Source organism: Oryzias latipes, chromosome 22 (genome assembly GCF_053564925.1).
Source record: "Oryzias latipes strain Hd-rR chromosome 22, Olatipes_Hd-rR_3.1".
Taxonomy (NCBI): domain Eukaryota; kingdom Metazoa; phylum Chordata; class Actinopteri; order Beloniformes; family Adrianichthyidae; genus Oryzias; species Oryzias latipes.
Window position 1 is genome coordinate 594,849 of NC_136258.1, and position 6,449 is coordinate 601,297.

The following is a 6,449-nucleotide window of genomic DNA, read 5'->3' on the forward strand; positions in this document are numbered from 1 at the left end:
ATAATAACAATAAATAAATAATAAGTCAATAAATAATAAAAAAATAAGTCTATTAATAATAATAATACTAAAAAAATAAAATATTCAAAAGAAGTCCAAAAGTGAACAGTAGATTTACCCTAAAAAAACAACAAAGAAAAACAATAGATTTATACTGATTCATGTGAGTGATCAATTTGTGTAACACAGATATTATGGTGTCGGGTTTCAAGCAAACAGTCTGGCCTCTCATCAAAATGTGTTTCCACAAAATGTTTTGAACATAGCCAGACTATATTACTAGTTGGTACCACAGTGATCCATCTGGGTTATCTCTTTTTATTGCTAAGGCCCACTTTTTCCTTAAGTCTTAATCCATTGGAAACCTGCAATAAAAGTTCAGTCACTGAGTCAGAAATGTATAAATCTATATTACTATGACAGCCTAGTATGCTGTATACAGGTTTAGCAAAATAAAATGTACATTTATGTCGACAGCAATTTATCCGTACATCATGCAGCATGTTGATAATAGCCCTGCAGCATCATGCATGTCAACATGTGTATGATTAATGAAGCCCCTGCAGCATTAAAAGAAAAAAATGACAGTACTTACCTGTGAAATGATATGCCTTTCTCCTTCATGGACTCATTTCTCTGATTTTGGCAGTTCAAACCCGCACAATGAACAGGTATTACGCAAGAAATGTGTTCACATGCATGCACTGCAGTAGTAACTTGACCTCACCAAGATAGCGGTTCTCTCCTCCCATGCGGAACCATGTGATGTCTCCTCTAGTGATATAACTCATTGGTCCCATTCACCCATTCACACACTGATAGTGTCTCTGCTGCCAAACACTGGCACCAACCTTCAGCAGAGTCAAGGTGGGGTTCAGTGTCTTGCCTAAGTACCCAAGGACACTTTGACACATGGGCGGACAAGGCGGTATTTAAATCTGCAATGTTCCACCGAGAGAGGGTGATAAGACCACGTATGGTTGTTGGAAAGACAAAACCACCTCCTGTGGTTGCCGTATGGAGTGGGCCCCCCCTCTTTCGGTTTTATTTGCACCTTAGACATGTAGGGCCCTTGGTAGGGGGGGTGCTTGGACATCACTGCCAGCAAGCAGCGGATGTCCTCCTAGCACCCTACCCGCCAATTTTAACCGCACCTTAGACATTTAGGGCCCCTTGGTGGGGAGGGTGAGGGGACGTCACTGTGAGTAATCAGGAGATGTCCCCTTAGTGCCCTACCCGCCAATTTTAACCGCACCCCCCTTAGTACACACACCCCTCCCCCCTCAATATATACATCCCAACATAAACACACACACATGCACACACACACCCTTTCAAACACACATACACGCACACACATTTTGCAAGGAAGGTGGGACCTGGGTCCGTCTGTCCCCTGCCTCTTCCCTGGTGGGGGGTACGGGCCCCTTTGCGGCGGCGGCCGTGTCCCCGGGGTGCTGGCTTCCTGGGCCCGGCGGTGCTCTCTCCGCGCGGTGGGGGGGTTCACATTACATCTGAGTCGGGGGTGTCTGGTCCCTGGGGGGTGGGTTCTGGTCCTTGCTCCTGGGTGCTGGGCCCCGCCAAATTTCCAACTGTGGCCGAGCCTGGTCGGGCCATATTTACAACACCCCTTGTGGGCCCTCTTTTTCCACGGGGTTCCCCCCTCCTGGGCGGGGGCGGCGGGCCCCTGCCTCGCTCCTCCCTGGACCAACCGTGGGCCGGGCGGGTGGCTGCCTGGAGTGCGGAGCGGGTCTCCCTTGGGGGGTCCTGGCTCGTACCTGGGGTTGGGGCGGGGGGATGCCCGGAACTCCTGGGTGGTGGTGGGGTGCTCGTTTGGGGCTGTGGGCGTCCTTCTCCGGTGGGGCCCTGCGTTGGGTTCTCCCGGCGCGGCGGGGGGGCTGCTCTCCTGGTTGGGCTGGGGCGGCGCTCTCTTTCCCTCCGTGCGTCCCTGGCCTCTGGCTCTGGGGGCCTTGCGGCGGCCCTGCTGGCCCTGGCCTGGGTGGCGGGCTTGGTCGCCCGGGCGGCGGTTGTTCCCTGCCGGTTCCCGTGTGGCGTTGGGGGGATTCCGGCTGCCGCTGCTGCTGCGGTGGGGGTCTTGGGGTGGGGATGGCTGGGCACTCTCCCTCCTTCTTTTTACGTTCCACCATCCATTTTAGAAGAACATAAACACTCACCTGAGCACTGGTGCTAGCTCACCTTTGCACTAACAGTTTGCATGACTGAATGACTGAAATATTTCACACTAGTTGGTTTTAAGGCATAAGTAGGCGTGTGAACTCTATCTGTTTTGTGTACATGTCGACAGGTGGACATTTTTGCAGCTAGCAGGTGTGTTTATAACATTTGAGTGTGTGTGTGGACAGGCTCCGCCCCCTTTTTTTTTTTTGTTTGTTTGTTTTTTTCTACATTTGAACCTTACCATAATGATTAACAACCAGTAAACTTGTTGCTTTATGCTGCTTCATGGTCTTATTCCCCTTCCCCTCCTATTATCACCCCCTACCCCCCCTCTCTCTAACGTCCCTCTCTCTTCTTCCCCTTTTTCCTTTTCCGTCCGGTCCAACACCAAAGATTTTCAGACATGATTGAAATTAATAAAGTTTGGCCTCAATTACAAAAGGGGTTTATTCAGACACACCTTTGGTTTGTCTGAAGATTAATAACCCCTCTTGTTAAAGTAAAATATGTCCAACACAAGAGGCCCTCAGCTCTCATCTGTCTGCCCAGCTGTTGGACAGGACAAGTTAGAAGGAAAAAAAAAAGAAAAAAAAAAAAAAAAGGAATGACAAAACTTTTTACATTAATCTAACTTAATTATTTGCTTTAGTTAAGATAAATAATTTTTTTCAGTCAACTTAAAAATAACACATAGTCATCAGACATTTATTTTACTTTCATTCAAATTAATTCAATTAAGTAGGTGTAACTTTGGTGCTGCTGTTAGATCGGCACCGCAAGGGATTGTGGGATACCATTCTCTTTGCCTGTCTGGGCGGATTTGGGTTTAAGTGTGGCTTTTTGACCAAATGTATTTAGTTGTAGCTGTTTTACTGTGTTTTGCCGAGTTATTTGATCCAGTTCTGTTTAATTCTTTCTGCACCATGAGTAGCCGTGGTTACATGGGCAGAATATCTTGATCGGATCAATGGTCGGGTTAAAATTCACCCGTGCACGTGGGATCAGAAAACCTTTTTCAGATTAGAACAAACGGCTTCCATGGCTCACACTTTCGGTCGGAATGAATCATTTGGGCATGCGCAGTAGTGTTGAAAAGGACTGAGCGACATTTATTTCTGCTTCCCCAAACTCGCTGCGTGAGCTGGCGGCTCTCCTGAGTCCTGCAGCCGCTAACCCAGAGCGGGGGGACGGCTCCCAGTCTGAATTCTTCCACACATAACAAAACAACGAAACGCACATGTAAAACAGCATCCTCCCTCCGCTCAGACACAGTTATTAATCCGGCTGTTCTGCTCACTCGGGTGCCAGTGGAGCGAGTGAGCGTCGGGGGGCACAAAGCGCCCCTTCCCCGAATCTCCCTCATGAGGGGTGAAAGAAAGGGGAGAGCCAGCGGGGCGAGAGCGGAGCGGCGCTTTTCACGGGGCGTCCGCAGAGCAGCTGGTCGATCCCGTATGCGCTCCAAAGCTTTCTCTCAGCGAAACACCATCTATGCGTGACATAAACCAGAGCAGTAGTGACACACGATCGGAATGACCGTTTACATGCTCCACGATCGGATAAACGATCGGTATAACCCACCTATCTCGATCGGAAAGAAATTTTGATCTGAACGAGTCTGACCGGGGCAGAGTATTCCGAATGGCGCGTTTACATGATGCATTTTTTTTCCGATCAGGCGTTCTTTCCGATTACTTTTGCCCAAGTAAACGCGGCTAGTGAGAGGGAGAAGGGGGATAATGGGCTTATTTAGCATCAGTAGTGCAACAATGTAGTATAAGAACTGAAGTTACAGTCAGAGTCATGATAAATATATGAATGCAATATATTGTATAGCATTTATTTATTTTAACTTGTCCTGTCCAACAGCTGGACAAACAGATGAGAGCTGAAGGCCTCTTGTGTTGGACATATTTTACTTTAACAACAGGGGTTATTAATCTTCAGACAAACCAAAGGTATGTCTGAATAAACCCCTTTTGTAATCGAGGCCAAACTTTATTCATTTTAGTCATATTTGAAAATCATTTGTGTTGGACCGGACGGAAAAGGAAAGGACGGAAGAAGAGAGAGGGATGTTAGAGAGGGGGGGATAGAAGGGTGATTATGAAAAGGGGGGGGGGGGGGGGTAAAACCATCAAGCAGCACAAAGCAACCAGTTTCTGGATAGTTACTATCATTACGGTCAGGTTCAGATGTAATACAGGTCTATAAGGGCGGGGCCTGTCCACACACACACTCAAATGTTATTAACATACCTGTTGGCTCTAAAAATGTTGAAATGTCAACATGTACACAATACAGATACTGTTCCCACACGCATACTTATGCCTTCAAGCCAACAAGTGTGAAATATTTCATTCAATCACGCAAAATATTAGTGCAAAGGTGAGCTAACACCTGTGCTCAAGTGAGTATTTATGTTCTTCTAAAATGGATGATGAAATGTAAAAAGAAGGAGGGAGAGTGCAGCCCCCCCACCGCGCCGGGAGGGTCCAACACGGGGCCTCGCCCCAGAAGCGCGCCCACAGCCCCAGACGAGCACCTCATCACCACCCAGGAGTTCTGGGCATCCCCCCACCCCAACCCCTGGTACGAGCCAGGACCCTCCCAAGGGAGACCCGCCCCGCGCTCCAGGCAGCCACCCATCCGGCCCACGGTTGGTCCAGGAGAGAGCAAAGCAGGGGCCGGCCACCCCCGCCCAGGAGGAGGACACCCAGAGGAAGAGGGGGTGCATAAGAAGTGTTATAAACATGGCCCAACCAGGCTTGCCCACAGTTGGAAATTTGGCGAGGCCCAGTTCTCCAGGCCAAGGACCAGAACCCACACCAAAGGGACTCGGACAACCCCCGGCTCAGATGTGATGTGATCCCCGGCTCTTGGCCTTGCCAGGAAGCTCAAGAATCCCTCTCCCTGCGTGGAGAGAGGGTTGCCGGGCCCATGAAGCCAGCATCCAGGAAACACGGCCGCCGTTGCCAAGGGCCCAGTACCCCCTACCAGGGATGGGGTAGGGGACAGATGGTCAGAGGTCCCACCTTCCTTGCAAAATGCATGTGTGTGAGGGTGTGCATGTGTGTGTGTGTTTATGTTGGAATGTATATTTTGAGGAGTGAAGGTGTGTGTACTAAGGAGGTGCAGTTAAAATTGGCGGGTAGGGCACTGAGAGGACATCTCCTGATTACTCACAGTGATGTCCCATCACCCTCCCCACCAAGGGGCCCTAATTGTCTATGGTGCAGTTAAAAATGGAGGGTAGGGGGCTAAAAGGACATCTGCTGCTTGCTGGCAGTGATGTCAGAACATCCCCCCTACCAAGGCCCTACATGTTTATGGTGCAAATAAAACCGAGAGAGAGGGGGGGGGGGGCTATTCCATATGGCAACCATGGGAGGGGGAGCACTGCCAAGTAACTCCTCCCCCAAAGGTGCATCGCAGGCTGACCCCCCCCCCCCCCCTTCATCACCCTAGTAAGAGATTTCATGCTGGTAGACTGTCCCCTTGGTGGTCAAACAGCCCCCCCCCCCCCCCCAGCATAGGGCCCAGGTCCCCTAAGCCCAGGGGTCCCATCCCCCTGTATGATTTATTTAAATTTTATAAAAATGAGAAAATCTGCAGCCTCTAACTTAGACATATGAAAGTTCCTGACAAGGCAGAACACAGGACTGGACTCAGATGCAGAGCTTAAGGATTTAATTGCTTGATTCAAGAGATGAGCTTGCTTTGGCAGGTGAAAGCACATGACAAACAGGCACAGGACAAAGGGAAACACAGGCTATAAATACATGAGGAGGGGAAGCACAGGTGGGAATGATCAGGGATGATGAGGCAGACTCAGGTGTGGGGAGCAGACACAGCAGGAAGGGGAAGGTCTGGAACGAGAGGTAGGTTAGAATTTCAAAACAAAACAGGAAACCCCACACGAGACAACAGGACGCTTGACGAGACATGACAGTTCCAGAAGTACAATAAATTAAGATGATAAAACATTTAATTGAATTGGAGTAGTATGACATATAAATATGTAAATTTGAGTTGTATAAACAATAGAGTTGGATAGACATAAGAAATTAGGTTGAATAAATTTAACTCAATTACTTGTTACCAATTGAAACAATTCATTTAAGTTTTATAAGTTGTATATATATATATATATATATATATATATATATATATATATATATATATATATATATATATATATATATATATATATATATATATATATATATATATATATATATATAAAAACCACTCACCCTCCGCGGGTGGTTTCT